This window comes from Papaver somniferum, chromosome 8, assembly GCF_003573695.1.
Source record: "Papaver somniferum cultivar HN1 chromosome 8, ASM357369v1, whole genome shotgun sequence".
Taxonomy (NCBI): Eukaryota; Viridiplantae; Streptophyta; class Magnoliopsida; order Ranunculales; family Papaveraceae; genus Papaver; species Papaver somniferum.
In genome coordinates, this window is record NC_039365.1 from 100821164 (window position 1) to 100843085 (window position 21922).

The window sequence follows — 21922 nt, forward strand, 5'->3', positions numbered from 1 at the left end:
GAGTAGTTGGTGTGGGCGCGGCAAGTCATGGTGCGGACGGCTTGGCATGGTGGGGCCAAGGCAATGGCGCGGACGGCTTGGCATGGTGGGGCCAAGGCAAGGCGCGGTTTGATGAGGCAAAGCATGTGGACGGCTTGGCGTGGTGGGGCCAAGGCATGGTGCGGACGGATTGGCATGGTGGGGCCAAGGCAATGGCGCGGTTGGTGAGGCAAATCATGCATGGACGGCTTGGCATGGTGATTTGTCTTCGCGGGCGCGGTTGCCTCTTTTCCTTACTTGACGCAAATAGGAAGTCCCTTCCTTATTCAAACTCCCAAGTACCACGCCTATAAAATGGGGCGGGCCTCTCCTTTTATTTCACACCCTTTTTTTTTATTCTGGCCGTGTGTTAACACTAAAGCGGACGAGCGAATCCCAGGTATGTCTTCCAGCACTTCCTCTTTAACTTGTTTTTCTTGTTTACTTGTATTAGTGCAAACCCTAGCTGTAAGCGTACATTTTCATAAACTTGTAAAAATATTGTTCTTTTGTGTTGGTATGAATCTTAGCCGTAAATATGCTTTGCGTGAACTTGTAGTAACATTTAGGCATGAATACCGTAGTAATGTTGGCCACCTCAATTACTGTGCAAAGTAGGCATGCATGATCTAGTAACTGTCATTCCCTTCCTGTTAAAACCTATCTCCTAGGGTTTCCTCCCTTTTCCTGGTGCGTCCGTGTGTATTGTTCCCATGGTGGGATGCGCCTCCTCGTCCGGGCGCAAATTTCCTGCTGCAGGGTACGGCCTTGGCATGAGGTGGTGATGCAGGGTCTGTCAGTCCTCATTTCTTTGCTCATGCTTATTGTGACTTTGCAACAAATTGGTTTGCGCCCAGGATGGATCTCCTGTGTCTGATAAAATAATTTCCATGCACTTTTTGTAATAATTTCTCTTCGTATTGTTCCATTGTAGTTATTTCGAAAGTGAAAGTGGCGTAAGAGAATTTCGTTAGGATGTCATTTGAGAAAAGTTCTTCCATACCGAAAGATGTTGGCAATTCCAAGCCAAACATAGACGATGAGTTCTTTACAACATCCGCCACAATTAGGAAAAATCATCGCAGGTATGTGTCGATTCATATGACTGGTCCGGAAAGTGAAGGAGAGGCCCGGTCAGTTCGGCCTGGAGGTATAATAAGGTTTTGTCTTCAGAGGAAAGAGTATTCTGCTTCTCCCATTGACTTTAAAATCTGTGTGAGTCCGTTGCGCCCCTTTGAGAAATGGATGCGATTCATGATGAGCCAGGAATGTGTAAAAGCCAGTTTGACCAAGGCGCAGATTACTGATACTGTCGCGGCTTCCGCAGTGCTTCAAATTAGGAAAGATATTCCAGGCGTGGTTGCTTTTATTTCCAGATGGTGTCCGGACACTCACACGGCCATATGCAGGTGGGGTGAAATGACTATCTCTTTATCGAGGGTGGTCGTCTTGCTGAACCTTCCCGTAATAGGAAACCTCGATGTCAAGTTGTCTGCAGATGAAGAAGAAATGCGCGCCGCTCTGGTTGCGAAATCAAAAGGATTCATTCGGAAAGAAAACGAGACGAGGTGCTTCTATGGCTGGTGGGTGTCTCAATGGTTTCCTGATGAGTTGGATCCAAATCAGAAAAATAGTACACTTCATGTCGCAGCGTTCATGGATCTTTGGTTATTCAGAGATATTTTCGATAACGGCTCTGGTAAGAAGGAGATAAGACATGAACTTATCAAGTTTGCCATAAAATTAGCAAAATGTGTCGTTCTCCCTATTGGCGGCTTGTTTCTTGGTTCTCTGTACACACACTTGGATCATCTGGTCGCGGACAAGTGCGCTTCAAATGGCTACATGAAAGTGGATTCGTATATTCATGTCGCCTTTCTCCAAGCGTGGATGTGGGAGCACTTCGAAAGGTATGCTCCAAAACCATTGGTCGTACTTCCCGAGTCTTGGGGTGGTTCTAAGATACCGCGCTGGTCAAATAGGCGCCCAAAGATTGGTTCGAACCTGGTTGGATTCCTTGACAACTAGCACACGGTCAATTTTCGTCCATGGGCTCCGGTGCATGCGTCCATAACTCAGATAAATACCTTTGCTCCTGCTCCGAGCATGTCTTTGTCTTCTGATAAAGAGGATATGAGTGTTGTAGAGATGGTGTTTATGCGAAGCTGCACGCCCGGTCATATGCCGTCTTTCTTTCGAGGATCTTGCAAAGCAGTTTCTTACAATATCGATAGGGCGGCTCCGCATATGGGTTTTGACCAAGGGGTCCCACTCGTTCGTCAGCCGGTTGTTCCAGAAGACTCGTTGCAAACTTTTATCGATGCTAGTGTTCTTGTGTCGGGTAAAAGTCTCCCTTTTCCATTCACGGAACGATATCCATCAACAACCTCCAAATATAACATATTTTGGCAGGATGAGTTTCTCTCTATCCATGGATTCGTGAATGATGTGGTAGAAAACCGTCGCGGTAAGCCTTCTCATGCGGTTTTAGCGGAGCACCCACTGCTGAGGGATCCTTCTTCGATCAAGCGAAAATCCGTTAGCCCGAATGCAGATAGTCCCCAAGTGAAGGAACGAAGGTCTAAAAGCCGTGCAGACGGTTCCCAGTCAGATTTGACAGCCCTACCGACTTTCAGTTCGTCTAATATGCGGGTACGTATGCTTTTCCTCTTGATTTTAGTTGGATCGCGTATATCCTTGTTTCTTTTCTGAGTATCTGTATTTGTATCTTGCCCAGGGTCTCAGCAGCGTGAACACCTTTACCAAACTTGCAAGTAGTCAGAAAACATCGTTTCTCGAGACGGAGGGTGGCGGTGATGAGCCTATCCATGGTGATGGCGAGAGTAGTTCTTCCGACAGCAGTGCTGAATCTTCCTCTAGTCGGTCTGAAAGCGAATCAGTGAGTCTCCCGCATGTTTTTTCTTCTTTACTCTCTTCCTTCTCTTTGAAAAATATCTAATCCGTGATATCATAGAGGGAAGTCGTTTCTAAAGATGGCCCTGAGACAGAGACTGGTGAAGATACAACTTTGTCTCCAACTGTGACAGCCGTACCGGAAGACCTTGAAATGGATGTTGATCGAGATGAAAAAGTCGTTGTGACTCAGACAATGGAGAGTACTCCAGTGGTCGTAGGTGCAATTGTCGTTAGGAATCCCTTGTCGGTTGCTGATGCAGTCGCGGGCGCCACTTTCAACCCTCCATATCTGGTTCCTCATCCGGATCATGTGTTGATCGGGGGATTTAGTGTGCCAGCCAAACACGCGGCGCTATACACCAGGATATGGGAAAGCTACGGACATATCGCCACGACCAAGAAAATTACTAGTCGATTTGTGTTGGTTAAGCATGTGGAGGAAGTTGTGTCTTCGATAGACGACATGTGCAATGTGACTGGTAATACTATTTCTGAGGATGTAATCTCGAGATGGAGGTTCCATCGTGACACGTGTGTAAACTTCGAGTTCAATGTTCCTTGGTTCGTTGAAGGTTTCTCTGAGGTTGAAAAGTTGATGGTCGAAACAGTCGAAGGTCCTTCTGCGAATATGGTGAAGAAGCATGAAGCGGAAGTCGAAAAGTTGTCCAGGAAGCTGAAGTTGAAGAGGGCGGCTCTCCAAAGCACGAAAGAGGCTTTTGCCAAGAAGAGAAAGCCATTGTTGAAAAACTTTCCTTGAACGTATTTCTGTCTTCTCAACTTATTATTTTAGGTTTTTTTTTTTTTTGAAAGGCAAATGAAATGCCTAGTTTACGGTTTTGATTTCCTGGATTTTTGGTTTGATAGAAAAATGTTACCTTGAGGGTTTTGAATTATTATTTGGAACGAACTGTTTTTAGAATAACATTGCTTTTTGGTTACGATTGCGAATGGTGCAAACATCCCAGGAAAGCCACTGAATCGTGAGCATTGCTTGTCGACAGAGAGCATGAGATGAAACATAACATGGCTATTGGTTTCATCATTCCCGTGAAAACCTGAAGTAGTAAACCACGTATTTTTTCTAGGCAAGACTTACTCGGTTTTTGGATCTTTTGGTGAAAAAGGAATCTCCCGGATGTAAGACCGAGTTTTGTGGGAAATATCACCGTGACTGTGGAAAGTCCCTAGTCATTCCTTGTCGTGTTGCCGATCCCTGGGCGGATCGTTTGCTTCTAACCCCTCGGAAGTCCCCAGTCGTCCGTTGTCGTGTCACGACTAGTAATCGAGCCGCCTAGTAGCTAAGTCGTCAATTCCTGAATGGATCGTTTGATTTTACTGTCCTGACGTCTAGGTCGAGGTATGAGATCGAGGATTGAAAATTGACATCGTGATCGAAAGATCAACCTCCCACTATGGTCTCCAATTGTTTGAGGGTGAAAACGATTTCTGCTGATTTTGGTAATTTCGGGTGTGTGGGTGAGAAACGAGTTTAAACCCTAAACAATGTACTGGAAGGGAGTACTTTAGATTCGAAAGATCAATCTGTAAAAATCCGTCTTAAACCAAGAAATGGTCGTTCCAGACTTGCTTCGGTCACAAAGTGAACGAGAAGGGTTGGTTTTGGGGAGGGAAGCGAAGACAGTGTTGAGACCTAAATAGTTGATTCTGGAAGAGTAGTTGTTTCACGACTTGAATCAGAAAGTGGGAAGCTAACAGATGGAAAGCTAGAAAATATTTTCTGAGTGTTGTATCCTCCTGATCTGAACTTGTTGTTCGGTGGAAATAGGTAATACCTATTTATATAAGTCGAAGTGAAACGTACTCTGGTCTCGTAAGAAATGGAAAATGAATGAGTAAATGGGAGGAGGTGGTAACCAGTAACGCCTGGAATTGATGTTCCATAAAAGAAAGAGTTTCACCATTACTCCATGTATTTACTAACCGCCTCATCCTTATGACACTGTCTTATAATGGACGTAGTGTACGCCGCACGCTGTAAACCGCCAAACCAATACCCAATGAGCATCCCCAAGTTTTTGACATGTGTTGATGTCTCGAGTGTTTTCGTGGAAAACATGTAGCATGTTGTTGTTCGGCAAGTTGAGCTTGGGAGACTTGCCGGCTCGGTGGTGACCTTTGACGGTCGAGATTTTGCATCTTGAGAGGAAGGGTAGCCGTTGATTATTGCAACCCTTCGTTTAGTAGGCAGTGGCATGAAAGAATGGTCAGTACGGCTTTAATATGGCCTAGTTTAGGCGCAGCCAAAAGTTAGGGTTTTGGCTTTGTTTGGGCGAGACCAAACTTGGGCTTAGCATCGGGCCAAAGGTTGCCATGCATTATCTAGTAATCTTGGACGGCTAAGATCTGCATCTTAGATGGAAAAGTGGCCGTTGATCTTCGCAAGCCTTTGTTTTGGTAGACGCATAGGGAAGGCCGGCATGGTATGGCGCGGCAAGGTGGTTGGCATGCCATTGGCACATGTGGCATGGCTGGCATGCCTTGGCGCGGTTTGGGCGTGGCCAAAACAAAGGTTTTGGCGTTGGGCCAAAGGTTATCATGCGTTGGTTGGCGACCTTGGACGGCTAAGATTTGCATCTTAGATGGAAGGATGGTCGTTGATCGTCGTCGGCCTTTGTTTTGGTAACCGCATAGGGAAGGCCGACATGGTATGGCGCGACAAGGTGGATGGCATGCCATTGGCACATGTGGCATGGCCGGTATGCCTTGGCGCGGTTTGGGTGTGACCAAAACTAGGGTTTTGGGCCAAAGGTTACCATGCGTTTGTTGGCGACCTTGGACGGCTAAGATTTGCATCTTAGATGGAAGGATGACCGTTGATTGTCGCAAGCCTTTGTTTTGGTAACCCGCATAAAGAAGGCCGGCATGGTATGGCGCGGGAAGGTGGGACCTTGGACGCTTGAGATTTGCATCTAAGATGGAAGGGTGGCCGTTGATTGTCGCACGCCTTCGTTTTGGCAGCCGTGAAGGGAAGGACGGCATGATATGGCTTAGGCGCGGCAAGGTGGATGGAGCGCCATGCCATTGGCACATGTAGCATGGTCGGCATGCCTTGGCGTGGTTTAGGCGCGGCCAAACTAGGGATTTGGCGTTGGGCCAAAGGTTACCATGCATTGGTTGGTGACCTTGGACGGCTGAGTTTTGCATCTAAGATGGAAGGGTGGCCGTTGATTGTCACACGCCTTTGTTTTGGCAGCCGTGAAGTGATAGACACATTTTTATTGAGTCTATTGATCTGTTTTATTAATGCAACTAAAAAGTTTCTCTCATACCCCCAAACTTAAATCTAACATTGTCCTCAATGTTCTAAAGATGAAATTAAAATCATGAACAAGGAGAAACTGTTACCATTGAAGCAAAAGAGTTAAGGAAAGATATTACCGTGTCGAGAGTTTGGGAACCTGAGGAGGGCCAGAGAAGAAGAAATCAGAGTTCGATCAAACTCTGTTTCTGCTGCTGCTGCTGAAGAACACGAAGAACGGACGTCTGAAGACAGTCGTTCTTCAACAGTGTTTACGACAAAGTTGTGGGGGTCGCAGCTGCAGTCTCAACAACACTTCATATATATCGTTCTTCTTGTAACAGTGAACAACGCCTTTGCAACAGTTATTTCTGTTGCGATTTTTCTGTTCAATTGTTTTACTCCCTTTTAATCAACTTTTGAGCTTTATACATGTATTTTTAGATCATGATTAATATGAGGAGCTACACCCCGACACTGGGATGACGGAGGAAACCTTATTTCACGCATGTGGTAATTTTAATAATTCTTTATGAATTTTTGCACTTATTTTAATTGATTCATGATTTTCACTAATTAGTTGTGATTTCGTTTGATGGTGTATGCTTAGACGTAAGAGATTTTGATACACCATGCTTGTGATTTACATCTAAAGTTTTAAAAATCTATTTTTGGCAAAGAATAAGAGTCCATATTATTAATATTTGAGTTATAATTGATTGGAGTTATTAATTGAGTCACATGAATAGAATTTGGTGGAATCCTGAATCTCAGTACCTCTCGATACTGTGACAGCTTTCCTTGTACATATTATATTAAGTCTAAAATCGAATCTCAACAAGTCCGAGAAACGAACACTTTACTTACCACTACACAACTACATCAATTTTTGGCGCCGCCGACGCGGACTTGTATTTATATTTGTTTTAGGTTTCTTTTATTTTTATTATTTTTTGTTCTTTTTTACGCGTTTTGGTATTTTTCGGTTCTTTTCAGATTTGGGGCGAAGCTACAAGGGAAGAAAAAGTGTTATAAAAGGAAAGCATCGCCAAAGAAGGAAACAAGAGAGGAATCCGAAAGGAGTGAAGAAGAATATTTTGTATATAGTTATTTTGTTTTATTTTTAGAAACTGTAAATAGGGTTTTAGTTTTTGTAATTTTTCTTTCTATTTTTGGACACTTTTTGGACTTTATTTTTGGACTGGACATTATTTTTTAAAACCCTACGGAAGGGTTAAAATTAAATATCAACTGTTTGCAGGGAAGGACGGCAGTTACGATACTGTCTCGGCCCCTCGGGTTCGTACGCTGACATCGGAGTCGGTGTCCTGAGTCGACTTCAACGGTTCATCGCCCGTTTGGTACGGGAGGTAAGACTCTATCCACCCACGAATCCCCTGTCATTGGGTTTTATTTTGTGTGACAACTCACACCCCTGCAATAGAATGTCGAACTGGTATTACAATAGCCAATACAACGAATATCCGACTGAGTTTCAAAATGGACGTTACTACTTTGACCATAGTGTGAATAGTGGTTGGGAACATCAGCCTTTTCAAGGTTATGGCTCACACCTTGATGAGCCCAATTACTATCCACACACGCACCGGTCATATGAGAAAAATTCTCATATTTCTCCTTTAGAAGATTCCCTCAGGAAATTAGAGGAGTCGACACGTAAGTTAGCTGAGATGAATAACTTAGTTTATGGCGAAAGAGAGCTTTCTATAGAGGAATCCTTCAAGCTGATAGCTAAGACGAACGAAAGAATTGCTCAAAATAATCTTAATTTCCAATAGAGTGATTCCAATAGTACCCTTGAAAATGAGGATAGTTATTTGCATAATCAAGATGATGAGGATAAAATTGGTAACACTACTTGTTTAGATGAGGTTCAACCATTTTCATGTTATTATAATGATGATTATGATGAGGATAGTGTTGAAGAAGAATTTGAAATAAGTATGCATAGCGATCAGGAATTTGTTACTCCAATTGAGCTTAATAATAATATTTTTTCTAGTTCAAATCCAAATAATTTTAATAATTATTCACCTATTCAAAAGGACGAGGATTTGACTAGAGATACCCCCGTTTTAGACGATGTAGTATTTCCTTTTGATTACGAAGCCGATAATGGTTTAGAGGAACGAGTTTATTCTGAGAAAAATATTTTAGAGTCTAGCGATTTAGAAACAATAGTCTTAGACGAAGAAGATGAACTCGTAGAGCATTTAAACATGTGTGAGGAGGCATCACCTGAGTATACCCTAGAAGAAGCAATTGACCATTTTCATGATTCTGATGATCTAGAAATTAGGGAAATTGTATCTAGTCTATCTAGAGACACCCAAAACTCCAAGTTTGGGGGTGATTATCATTCTCCATGTGATTTAACTCTTAGAAAGGTCCCTCACTTGGGTCTTGACATATCTGCCTCAACCATTTTACAAGATTATCTTCATACACGTTTTCCTTAACCTAGTGATGTCCATAACGAAGTTCAGTTATTAGAAACCCATCCTCTGGTTGATGTGGTTGAACCAGGCTATGATACCCAGATTGACTTTGTTTTCCCACCAAATACTTTTCTTCCAAATGTGGGAATGTATGATTTTCAAATGTGTCGAATATTAAGTTTTGAGACTAAGCCTAAGTACTTTAGGAAAATAGAACCGACACATTTGCTTAAGATAGACCACCACTCTCATTGTGGTCAGCTGTGTGAGTCAAAACCGATTGACTTTAAGGATCCACAATTATTCAGGTTATTATTATGTGCTTCTAAGTTTTTACTTGAGTTTTTCCAGACTCTAATACCTGAACCGGATCTTAGCTTTGAGGAATTCCAACCCATGAAAATATTTTATTTGGACCCAGTTATAGAACCTGAACCACAGCTAGATGTAGTTGTCTTAAACAGGAAACTAGACAAGGGTGCGCTTTATTTGTTAATTTTCTTGGCATGTTGCAGATTCCTTTTACTTGTGATAGCTCTATTTGGTTTTGATGACCCACGGATATTTCGGCTATTACTTTATGATACGAGGTGATTAATCCTTTCTTATGTCTGGCTGAAGACGTTAAACTTAGCATTTCTTGGGAGGTAACCCAATCTCATGCAACACGGTAATATCTTTCCTTAACTCTTTTGCTTCAATGGTAACAGTTTCTCCTTGTTCATGCTTTTAATTTCATCTTTAGAACATTGAGGACAATGTTAGATTTAAGTTTGGGGGTATGGGAGAAACTTTTTAGTTGCATTAATAAACTCCAGAGCCTAGAAATTTATGCATATTAAGGATCGCACTAACTAATCTAAGTGGATGGAAGCATTTTGGTTGTAGGAGTTGAGGAACCAATCTGATTAGATGGCAACATCTAAAGAGTCTATTCATAAAAGCATAGAGCTCAGTTGTTAGGAATAACATGATAGTTTCACCATATCTCGTTGAGTCCTTTTCACTTCTGTTTTTATTTTTCTTTTTAAATATGTTTCTAAGTGATTTGGTGGGGCTCACGATTCAAGTTGTTACCAATGCTAGGGTGAATTAGAGTGACCGAGATACCATGAAAAAAAAAAGTTGAAAAAGAAAAAGAAAAAAAGAAAAAAAAAAGAGATGAAAAAAAAAATTGAGACCGGACCATTTGACCAAAAGGAAAATTCAATAAAGTCGACCACTGGTACCCTTGTATATGCCAATTATGTTGACCTAGAGTTAGGTTATCGACCACTGGTACCCTTGTATATGCCAGTGTGTTGATATTAGTCAGACTAGTATCTCAATCCATTAGGATAGGTTCATTTTGGCGGAGGCCTTCAGACAGATATGGGAAACGCCGTTCACTTAGTAAACATCAAAACCATCTATGTTTTTCTCTATTACCATCTTCTTGATCTATCCATGTGATTAGTTTTGACTCCGGATATTGATGTCCATAGTGCGACTATCTGAGTAGAGCTCTGTCACTTTATATGAATAGACTCTTTAGATGTTGCCATCTAATCAGATTGGTTCCTCAACTCCTACAACCAAAATGCTTCCATCCACTTAGATTAGTTAGTGCGATCCTTAATATGCATAATTTCTAGGCTCTGGAGTTTATTAATGAAACCAAAAAGTTTCTCCCATGAAGGGAAGGCCGACATGACATGGCTTAGGCGCGACAAGGTGGATGGCGCGGCATGCCATTGGCACATGTGGCATGGTCGGCATGCCTTGGCGTGGTTTAGGCGCGGGCAAACTAGGGTTTTGGCGTTGGGCCAAAGGTTACCATGCGTTGTTTAACGACCTTGGACGGCTAAGATTTTCAGTTAAGATGGAAGGGTGGCCGTTGATCATCGCACGCCTTCGTTTTGGTAGCCGCATAGGGAAGGTCGGCATGGTATGGCGCGGCAAGGTGGTTGGCATTCCATTGGCACATGTGGCATGGCATGCCTTGGCGTGGCCAAAACTAGGGTTTGGGCCAAAGGTTACCATGCGTTGTTTGGCGACCATAGACGGCTAAGATTTGCATCTAAGATGGAAGGGTGGTCGTTGATCATCGCACGCCTTCGTTTTGGTAGACGCATAGGGAAGGCCGGCATGGTATGGCGCAGCAAGGTGGTTGGCATGTCATTGGCACATGTGGTGCAGCTGGCATGGTTGGCATGCCTTGCCGCGGAGGTGCGGCTGGCATGGCATGCCATTGGCGCAGTGGTGCGGCTGGCATGGTTGGAATGCCTCGGCGCGGAGGTGCGGCTGGCATGGTTGGCATGCCTCGGCGCGGAGGTGCGGCTGGCATGGTTGGCATGCCTCGGCGCGGAGGTGCGGCTGGCATGGTTGGCATGCCTCGGCGCAGAGGTGCGTATGGCATGGTTGGCATGCCTTGGCGCGGAGGTGCGGATGGCATGGTTGGCATGCCTTTGCGCGGAGATGTGGCTGGCATGGTTGGCATGCCTTGGCGCGGTAGCATGAGAATTAGGGTTTGCCATAGATGATGTCAGTCAGTGTTAAGGGTTCTGCCGTGGAACATGAACCATGTAAAAAAAAAGGGTACCCCGGTAATTCTTATGTAGGTATGCTGATTGATTCAATAAATGTGCTAATGGTCATAGTGATGTCATGTCATATGTACAGTTTTACGATTTTGACCCTAAGCTAAAAACCACCATCAACACTTGTATAAGATGACTAACTGGGAGCAATTGGTGAAGAATCTGGGGATGGGTCATATACCATTCTCTTCGTATGGATGTTCTCTATAACATATAAAAATTTCATAATAATCGGATGAACGAGCAAGGAGATGTGGCCAAAACATTGGACAACATACAATCTGAAAAAGTTCTGAAAGTCTCCTGGAAGTTTACTGTTTCGCCTTTTTCAGGCCCTAGAAATGCTCAAAACTCAAAAATACTTTTTCCTAAAGCTTGTAAATTTACTGGGCTTGAAGATACATATGCATACCTCAAAAATACGATTATAAACGAGGATTCTACAGTGTTTTTACTAAAAGGCTGAAGTCTGAAATTTTCTGGTGACGTATTTCAGCAAAATTACTCGTATACTCACATGGATTCTCATTAATTCATTCATAAATCAACAATTTCATACTTCCATGAAGAAATTATAAGAGATGTACTTACTAGGGGAGTCTCTAAATCATTTGAGGGCTCGACAATGCCGGAATCTCCATTGGCAATGCGTTCAGAATTTCGGGAGTTCTCCATATTCCCATGTTCCAAAGAAGAGTGCGCTTCATCAACATGCTGCGTATCTATAATAATTTCTTCCTGGATTCATCAACAACAATTATTATTATTTCATTCAAGGAGATGCCACGATCACCTGCACGAAAAAGATACTTACATCGACTTCTTCATCAGTGCTGGATTCCTGAATTGTTTACCTGGGAACAAGTTGAAGACCGTAAATCGATGGAGCAGAAGTCTGAAAAGAAATAACAAACCTCGGTCTTGTGATCCTAATTTAACGGGAAAATTTATGACACAAGGAGCGCTAACAACTCACCAAAGAAACGGCTTGGGATTGCACGTCATTTGCTAACATCATGTAGTCCTTACTTCTGGTTTCTCCGCTCCCGTAGACTTTCTTCCATTTCCGTGGAGTCTACATTGATCTGGGATCTCACCATACGATCATCTTGTGGTAAATCTAATGAAATAACCAGGAGTACAACTCAGTATGAAGGATCTCTCACCATCACTCAGAGATCCCAGAAGTACCATTTCTTAAAGTTGCATCCGTAGAGATGTCATCTCTGGAAACACCATCTTTGGACGTATCATCATGGGAGTCAGTCATTCTTGCAAAGTGGATACTTCAGCACGTCTTTCATACAAAGCGCAGGATTCAACAAAACAATGAATCATGGAATAAAGGTGCTCACAACAGCGTCTATAAAAATGGTAATTCTCAACTCTTACCTATTTACAGTTTCACGAACTCGGTGATAACAATGTAAAACTCCGAAAAACTTGCTTACTATTTCAAACCTTCAAAAGTGAGCAAAAAAATTATCATTCAAGAGTCAACACTGACTTTACACGAAACTTCCATCATGTGAACAATTCACATAATTTTCACCGTGTGAGCGACTCCCAACGAGTGAAAACTCACTGGTTTTGTGCATACACTATCAGATCACAAAATCCATACAAACAATATTTTTTCAAAAATTGTTTACTTCTAGCAATTGCTGAAAATCAAAAATTTAATTTTACATCAATTTTCACTATGTGAACATTCACTGTTTTTTCAAAAATTGGAAAAACGTCCATTCTACAATTATGAAAACTCACGTACAGACATTTTTTCACCGTGAATAATTGTCTACTTTCAACAATTATTCAAAATCAAAACATTGATTTTACAAAAAATATATATTTTAACGTGAAACTCACGTAACTTTGAAAATATATGTATATATTTTTGCTCCCGCTCGCGAGCATCAACCTTTGAAACGAGAGTTTACTACCTTTTGTGAAATCTCACATACTTAAAAATAAAATTTTGGCTTTCGTGAAAGTGCATAGACAAAATTTTTATCACTATATTTTGTTTGTTTCTTAAGTAACGAACGAATGAACATCTGTTCTTAAAACAAGGATTTCTTTTTGGGCTCGAGCCCGCAAACATTAAACCGACCAAAACAGGATGCCCGACCGTCCAAAATAGCAGTGCCTCATCTCACAGGATGACACTCCCTCATTCAGGGTCCTTACCTAAGCATTTGCTTGTACATGACACCATTGGAGCAAATAGAGGATTCTGAAAATACCTTTGTACGACTGATTTCAACCGCTGATCTAGTCGATTGAAAATCACCATTTAACGCTTACTGCGGAACATGGTTGTCCTTCACTAAGCAGGGGACTTAATATAGATGGTGGATTTTCAACAAAGGACAAAATCGTAAAATCATGATACTGCATGTTTATGACACGGCTTTCAGGCATGCGATGATTCATATTTTACGATCCATGGTGAATTTGTTTTCGAAAGGCCTCCACCAGCTGAGCGTTCGACACCTCGCATTTCATCATGCCCTCTATGTTGAATAACATAATTGGGTTGTTCTCCGTAAGATTGAGAGCATTAACGCCTTCAGGACGTCGGTGATACTCACTGTTCCCTGACTACATGAGAGATACCCCCCTCTACATAGAAGAACGATTGGGCGGTTCTCCGTAAGATTGAGAGCAATAACGCCTTCAGGACGTCGGTGACACTCGTCGTTCCCTGACTATGTAAAGAGACCGTGTATAGACCCAGGCGTTTCTCCGTAAGATTGAGAGCAATAACGCATTCAGGACTTCGGCAACACTTGCTCTTTCCTGAATATGCACCTCAGAACGGGTATGACGCTTTAACTGGCTAATATCCCTTCTGCAATAGATTAATTCTACCGTGACATTCACCATTGAATTCCTAGAAGATAATCTATTTTATCTCATTACTCCGATTTCATAAACGAATCCACGACTGATCTCATATAATGGTAATAGATAATCTCATTACTCCGATTTCACGATCGAATCTACGGCTGATCTCATGGGATGGTAATAACTACTTTCATTACTCCGATTATGTGGTCGAATCCATGATTCTACGGAATGGTAATACCTATTTTATTATTATTACGAATTCATGGTCGAATCCTCGGGATCCTATGGATTGATAATAATAAACTACTCACTTCTATTGCTCAATTTCATGAATCATTCTCCATTGAATTTCATAAATTAGTAATAAATACTCAATAATCTGGCATCTGGACTATCACTGAGTAAGTCCCATCTAATGATGCAAGTGTACTCAACAATGATGCACGAACGAGCACCCAATTGTGAGAACGAGCATCCAAAAATATGGACAAACGAGGAATCCCGCACAAAATAGGAGAGAAAAAATAATAACATTAAAATGATGGAGAAGCGCCCATGGGCCGGGTCCACCGGCCGGATGTCCATGCCTTAGCCGTGGTCGGTCCTATGCATCCTCCATTCTTATTTTGTTATTTTCATAAACTCATGAAAACTCCTCCATTCTAACAAATTTCCTTGTTTGAGCAAAACTCATGATCTCTCCATATTTTCATGGTTTCATGAAAAGTAATGATATAAAATAGGGAAAGGTGTCGCGGAACTGGGCAACTTAGTCGGCCGGCCATACCCTAGCCGTGGCCGGTCCCACACCTTACAACCCCTAATCTTTCATAAATTGTTGTTTCTCTCATCTTGTGAAACTTCCCTGTTTCGGCAAAAATCATGGTTTCTCCATATTTTCTCAAATATTGCTCAGCCATGAAAAAGCCAAAAGTCAACATGGTCACATGACCGACTAGGCTACTCACGAAAAGTATATTAAAATATTATTATTTTAATATTCACCAAATATTGATCAAACGGGCATACTTTCCCATTCGAGCAAAATCGAGAATTCCAGTCAAATATCGAACTCTTCTGAAAATCTAAGATATTTCTCAAACGCACATCAAAAAAATGCTGAAACTCTCAGGACTGAGACACGGGAATTATGGTGACACGAGCATGCTCCCTTGACCGACCAAGGGAGGTTCTAAGGCTTGCAACGAGCCGGTCCCACACGTTTTAACAATTTTGACCTAATTTGCGCAATTGCTCATAATTGGGTCCAAACTCCTCCCAACCAACTTAGAGTTTGCTCGAACAGCCACCAGCTGTCCCACGACCACCAAGGGCCGGTCTCATGCCATCTTGGTCGGTCCCTCACTTTTCTATAATTAGGTTTTATCACATGATGCTCAATCGGACACTATTTCAATAAATGATGAAATCGACATTTAATCGTCATTCCCTCACCAACCTGTCAACTCATGACCCTTGTGTACGCTCACTCGAGCAATTTGGCATCACATGGACGCCCTTAGTCTCATGTGGTCGGTCCCTCCTCCTTCGCTCATGGCGTATTTTCAGCAATTCGTCAATTAATGAGCAATTGATCAAAAATTAGGGTTTCGAACAAACGCTTGACAAATCATCATTCTGAGCAAGTTCAAACACTAAATAGATTTATGTTGATCCAGCAAACAACACGCGGATTAATTATATAATATTCGGTAATCTATCAATATTTTAATTAATATTTTATTGGGTCACGTCACCAATAAATAAATAATTCGTCGAATTGAGCAATATTTGCTCAGTTGCTCGAATATTGACCCACTATCAATATTCAGTAATTTATCAGTTCGTCGAATTGAGCAATACTTGCTCAGTTGCTCGAATATTGATCCAACTATCAATATTCAGTAATTCGTCGAATTGATCAATACTTGCTCAATTGCCCAACTATCAATATTTAGTAATTCGCAATACTTGCTCAATTGCTAGAATATTGATCCAACCATCGATATCCAGTAATTCGTCGAGCGATACTTTCTCAGTTACTCGAATGTTCCGCTGAGCAATTCGTCATTCATGCTCAATTCAACAAAACCTAGACTCATTGTATAAATCAGTCAACGTGACTAATTAAATACACGTCTGTCATGCATACTCCACGATTTATGAGACATCAATCACGTCACAAATGGGGGATATCAATTAGGATTTTGGTCTGGCGGCCTACGATACGTGGATTCATCCACGATGAGAATGTGAGTAAGTCGTGCAACGGTTGAAGGAGTTAGAAAAGTAGTGGGTGGAAGGTTAACTAAGTCTCCGACCTGGAACTGGTTTCACCACGATTTTCCACTTTCCCACTCTTTCGCTCAAGAAACCGTCACACTTACAGGGATCAGGATGTTCATCATTCTTGCAATATAAATAAGTCCATATCGAGGACAACCGATCATTATCATCATTCGTCAACAACTCGATTAAAACTTATTCACGGAACTCAAACTTCAGCAGTTCATCAAATTTGCAGAAACCTTCAACACATCCACAATCCTTGATCATCATTGATCCTACACAGTTCTCAGCTTCCCTCCTACAGATCAACCCATCTCCCTCTTTGCGACCGAATTGACTCTGGAACGGCCATTGACTTGGTTTAGGCAGGATTCCTACAGATTGATCTCTCGAATCTAAGCACTCCCTTTGCAGTGCATCTGTGTGAGGTTGAGCAGTTTTCTCAGTTGAGGAGTCTCGACAACACGCTCGACTCTTCAATTCCCTGAAAAACCAGCAAACTGTTTTCCCCCATCTACATCAGTCTTTTTCGAGTTGGTCATGATGAGAGAGAAATTGATGTAATATTGAAGTTAATTAACACCAAATTTTGTTGGTACTGTATAGTCTCCCCCTGATTATGGTGAAAATATTTTCATCACATAAAATGAAAACAAGTTTCGTAAAGTATTATCTGATTAATTCGAAGACATATACTCATAATAATTTCTTATTTTTATGTACCACATATATCGACTATTCAAAAGTCATTATACATTTACCATCCATCATGGATTTTGCTAGTAGTAGCCAAAAACATATACAATACACAAATAAATCTCAAAAAGAAATTAAGTTTTTCGGAATAAAATTATAGACTTCCTTTATCAAAAGAAAATTAAATTAATATCAATACAGTCACTACAAGGACTAATAATATTGGGTAACATGTCGGGTTCACACCCATTGATCTTTAGTTTCCGAACGTAATCCAACTATAAGTAGAAAAAATCCGGATTTTGGAGATTATTACCGAGAAAAACAAAAAATTAAAATTGCTCAATATCTTTAAAGAATGCAGCAAATTCTTGTTCATCGGTTTTTAATGATTGGCTTATACCATAATGACGATATTTCATCATTTAGGGATCAATATAGATGAAATAAATTCTAACTGAATTATATGTTTCTTTTTAAGAATATAAAGAAATCATTATCGTTATTTTTCTTTGAAAAAAATAAAATCCACTCTTTCTAGTTGATGAATGGTTTCTTGTAAAGGAAAATGGAAAACAATGGTTTATTATTAGATAAAACCATACATATTTGATCGTAAAAATTTGTTTGAAACGATCAATCTTCCAGAATAGGGAAAAATCAAACCATTATTAGCAAAACTTTAGAAAATATGCCAATATATTTTCTCTTATCTTATAGAAACCATTGAGAAAATTTACAGAAATCGGTTTTATGATTAATCAAAAATCGTATCGACAAAATAAAAATATTGTCGTTTTAATTATCGCTTAGGAAACCTACTCTGAGGTTGAAAGATGGTTTATTGTATATAAAAACAAAATAAAAACCATGTGTAAATCACATGATCCTTGTGTAAAAGACAAAGATACCAAACTTAATTTGACATAGATTTTTCAACTATACATGTAGATAATTACTGTGAAGATAATCAAATTGCGATAACATCAATTTTTGGTGATTACTTTTTCAGTAGGATAATAGAAACTGTAATCCATCTATCGATGGATTTTCTTTTTTTTTATCTATGAAAAAGATTAGAGGAGAAAGGAAAAACGTACAGAAAATCGATCACCCCTGTTTATATATAAATCATAAAAAGAATTCCTCCAATTTTATAAAGAAAAGTAAATAATTAAAAGGTCAAATACGTATGCCTTTAGATTCAGAGTTCATTATACCAAGTTTTGAGGAGTATTTGTCGCGTCCTTTAGTCATGTATACATGAAACAGTGTAACCATAGCCTTTACTCCCAAGATTGATTATTTGCCCAGTCCCTGATCAATCAACATAAAGACAAAAAATAAGTATAAGTAGGGTAACATGAATGATAGACCCACGGAAGATTTGCACCGGAACACCTCTCATTATTAGGATTAGGAGTGGGGCAGGAGTAGGCCCCACTCTCCTCCCACACGGTACATTTACGGTATAAAAATTTCCGTTCATAAATCATTTATGTAAAAATTTAATCTTGCATCCGCCATTTACCATAAACGATCATATGTAAAAATAAGAAGGAAGTGGACACGTCAAATCCTAGTACTAGTATGGACTTGATTTGATCTGATCGCTTTTCTTGCGATCACTTTTTTTTTTTTTCTTCGTTTCCCGTCTCATGAGTTTCGATTTTTTGAGATGATTTTAGCTCAGGGTTTAGCTACGTGTATGATAACGTAGTGTAAATAAAGAAAGTGACATAAAATAGAGAGGAAGAAGGGAGAAATTTTATTTATGTGTCAAAATTAGTAATAAAAATCCAAGGTGACCAAACTTGTGGTATAAAAACCCCGTTCAAATGTTGGGATCCATTAAAACTCCATCGTAAACAAAACTGATAGAAAAATTCCAAATTTTTAAAAATTGAAACAAAAACCCCAAATTTCAATATTCGTTTCATCGAAACCAAAATAAAATTTGATGAAATCAAAATTAAAGTTTGAGATTTTTGTGTTACTTTTGTTTTTATGGGTCTTTTATGGATGAATAGTGATATTTTTGGGATTATAACTCGCGGACCGTTTATATATAGAGAATTACAAAGTTTATGTCTCTATTTATAGAGATAAAAAAAAACTAATACTAGACACGGGAGCATGGTTTACAAAAGATTCGATTTTAATCCTCATTTCTTCTAGCCAGATCCGTTCAAGATTTTAATCCTTTTATTTCCGACTCGTATAGTTTTTGTTACGATCATTCGACTCAAATATCAAATTGACCGACTCAAAGTGGATGGGCGATTCGCACGGAACTAGCACGTCAGCCAGTGTTCAAACGGAAAAATCTTAATGTTCTAAAGCATCCGTATCGATATCTTCCCAACCTCTCATTCATTGACGTATCAAACACCACCACCCACCTAACCATCGACATGTTTAATTCAACAGATCGTACGGTCAAAAATCAAGGTTTTCATCACCCTCCTAAAGCAGTAGTTAAAAGTTAAAACTCAAAGTTTCTGTAGTTGTTGCTCAGTGGGCCCCAGATCGTCACACGATAAAAGGACTGCTGCACAAACTAGATTTTTCCCCAAAAAGGTAGTGCCTTTATTTCAACTTGCATGACGTGTCTTTTACAAACACAGAAGATCGAGAAAAACAAAATGAACAAAAGCGGGACCCACGCTCTAGGGAACACCTGCCGGAAACTGAACATTTATGTTTATTTATTTAGAAGGTCGTGAAAGCAAATATCTTTTTTACATAACCACTCACTTTATAGCCCCCCCTGTTGAGACACTATTGATCTTCTTCTTTAAAACAAGACTCCATTAGTTATAATATTTATCATATATCCCATAATCATGTACCATAGTCTACGGTGGCACGTATGCATTTGTATCCACAATTTCAAAATAATCCTCCTCTTTGGAAAGACCACACTTACGTACGGATACATTTTTTTCTTTTTCAAGTTTTCTTTTGTACAACTGTACTAAGGTACTAAGAGCAACTGCAGTGGTCGACTAAATCCAAATTTTTAGTCGAGTGGGCTGGCATAGTGGGACGGACCATCGATCAAAATTTGATCAAAGAGTAAAATCCAGACCAAATTTGATCGGCGATCAAGACCAAACCCAAATATAGTCGGGCGTTTATATAATGTCCGTCTACCCGACGGGCGTTGGTATAATGTCCGTTTGTAGCCGCGCGTTCGTAAAGTTAACGCCTGGTGCAGGGCGTTGGTATAATGTCCGTCTGGATGGGGCGTACGTAAAGTTAACGCCGGGCACCCAGGCGTACATAATGTTAACGCCTCTCTTGGGGCGTTGATATAGTCATGATCTTTACTCACTTCATTCGAAAACTTTGCTTGGGGCGTTAACTTTATCAACGCCCCATATTTTTTTTTTCTGAATATGTCGGCGGAATCTTTACAAACGCCCCATGTCAGGCGTTATCTTTATCAACGCCTGATTCCAGGCGTAAGCTTTATCAACGCGCGATCAAATATACTCTTTTCCCACTACGCCACATGACGGACTAAACCCATATTTGATCTTTTTTTTTTAGTCTTTGGTTTTTGGTTATACTCGCACCACTTTGGACGCTCTAGCCATCTGGGTTTGAGCTGTTGTTTTTTACTTTCACGTTTGTTGTTTCCTACAATTTCAAACAAGCCCATACGAAGATTTGCTTGATGCATGTTGTCTGATGTTTCGTTTAAAGTTGCATGGTTTGATGTTTCCTTGTGATGTAGATATTGGAAGTCTCTATCATGTAAGATCATCCCAAATCCAATATGAATAAGTGCAGCTTGCGTGGGGATAGTCATGTCTAAGTTGTAACGTAGATGAAAATGTTCCAAGGGTAAATGCATTCCTTCACATTTCATTGACACCGGTGTAGGAGGGAAGTGAAAGTGTACAAGCTTTATACACTACATCGAATAGCAATGCTATGGTGGGATTGTTGCGACGATCACGTAGCATTTTGTCTATATATCCAAGGGACTGCTCATTAATTACTTCATTAGACATGGTAGCTTACTTGCGAGCAGGGACGGAACCAATCCATTGCAAGGGTGTGTACTTGCACCTCTGCCCAGCTGTCTCCAAAACCCATTTTAAACCCTTTAAGAATTTTTTTTCTTCTAACTAAGCGTGTTTTTGCATTTTTGCACCCCAGAAACTTTGGTTACACCCATAGAAAATTCTTGCACCCCTTCTCGTGATTCTTGGCTCTTCCCCTGCTTGGGAGTGGCATTTAATTTTTCATGGCTGATAGCGAGCAACATTGCTATAAGGGTGCCATTTTGGTTGGGAATGCATCAATACACCGATATAACATCTTTCACATGTGGATTGGTACGTCCTCACGCAAATTGGGACACCATTAGCAGCTTTGTTAATTTTGTCGGCCTTTTCTTGTATATCTAAGTAACGGGAATAGAGGAAAACGTTATTTAAAGGTGAGTCGGTGTTATCAGAAAGGAGAAGAATCTACTGACATGATTATTTTCGTCATCGTGAGTACTATTTTCTTTTTTACCAAACAACCCACAAAAATTTGAAGCCAATTTTTCGTTAGATGTTTTCCTTTTACATCCCTACTAAAAATTAGTACATTCTTAGATACCAAACCTTATTACCCACCTAATTAAATTTCACATGTTAGTTTTTAGTGTCTCATTTTCAAAGTGGTAGACGATGAAGTTATTTATCTCAGATTGTGCTCAGATTGTGCTAGTTTTTGGTAGAGTATATAGTGACAAAAAACATATTGCCGAATTATTAGCTTGATGTTCAGTAGTTTAACTTTATAAAAGAATGAGTCTCTTAATTATGAGATAATGTAAAAATAACCATATC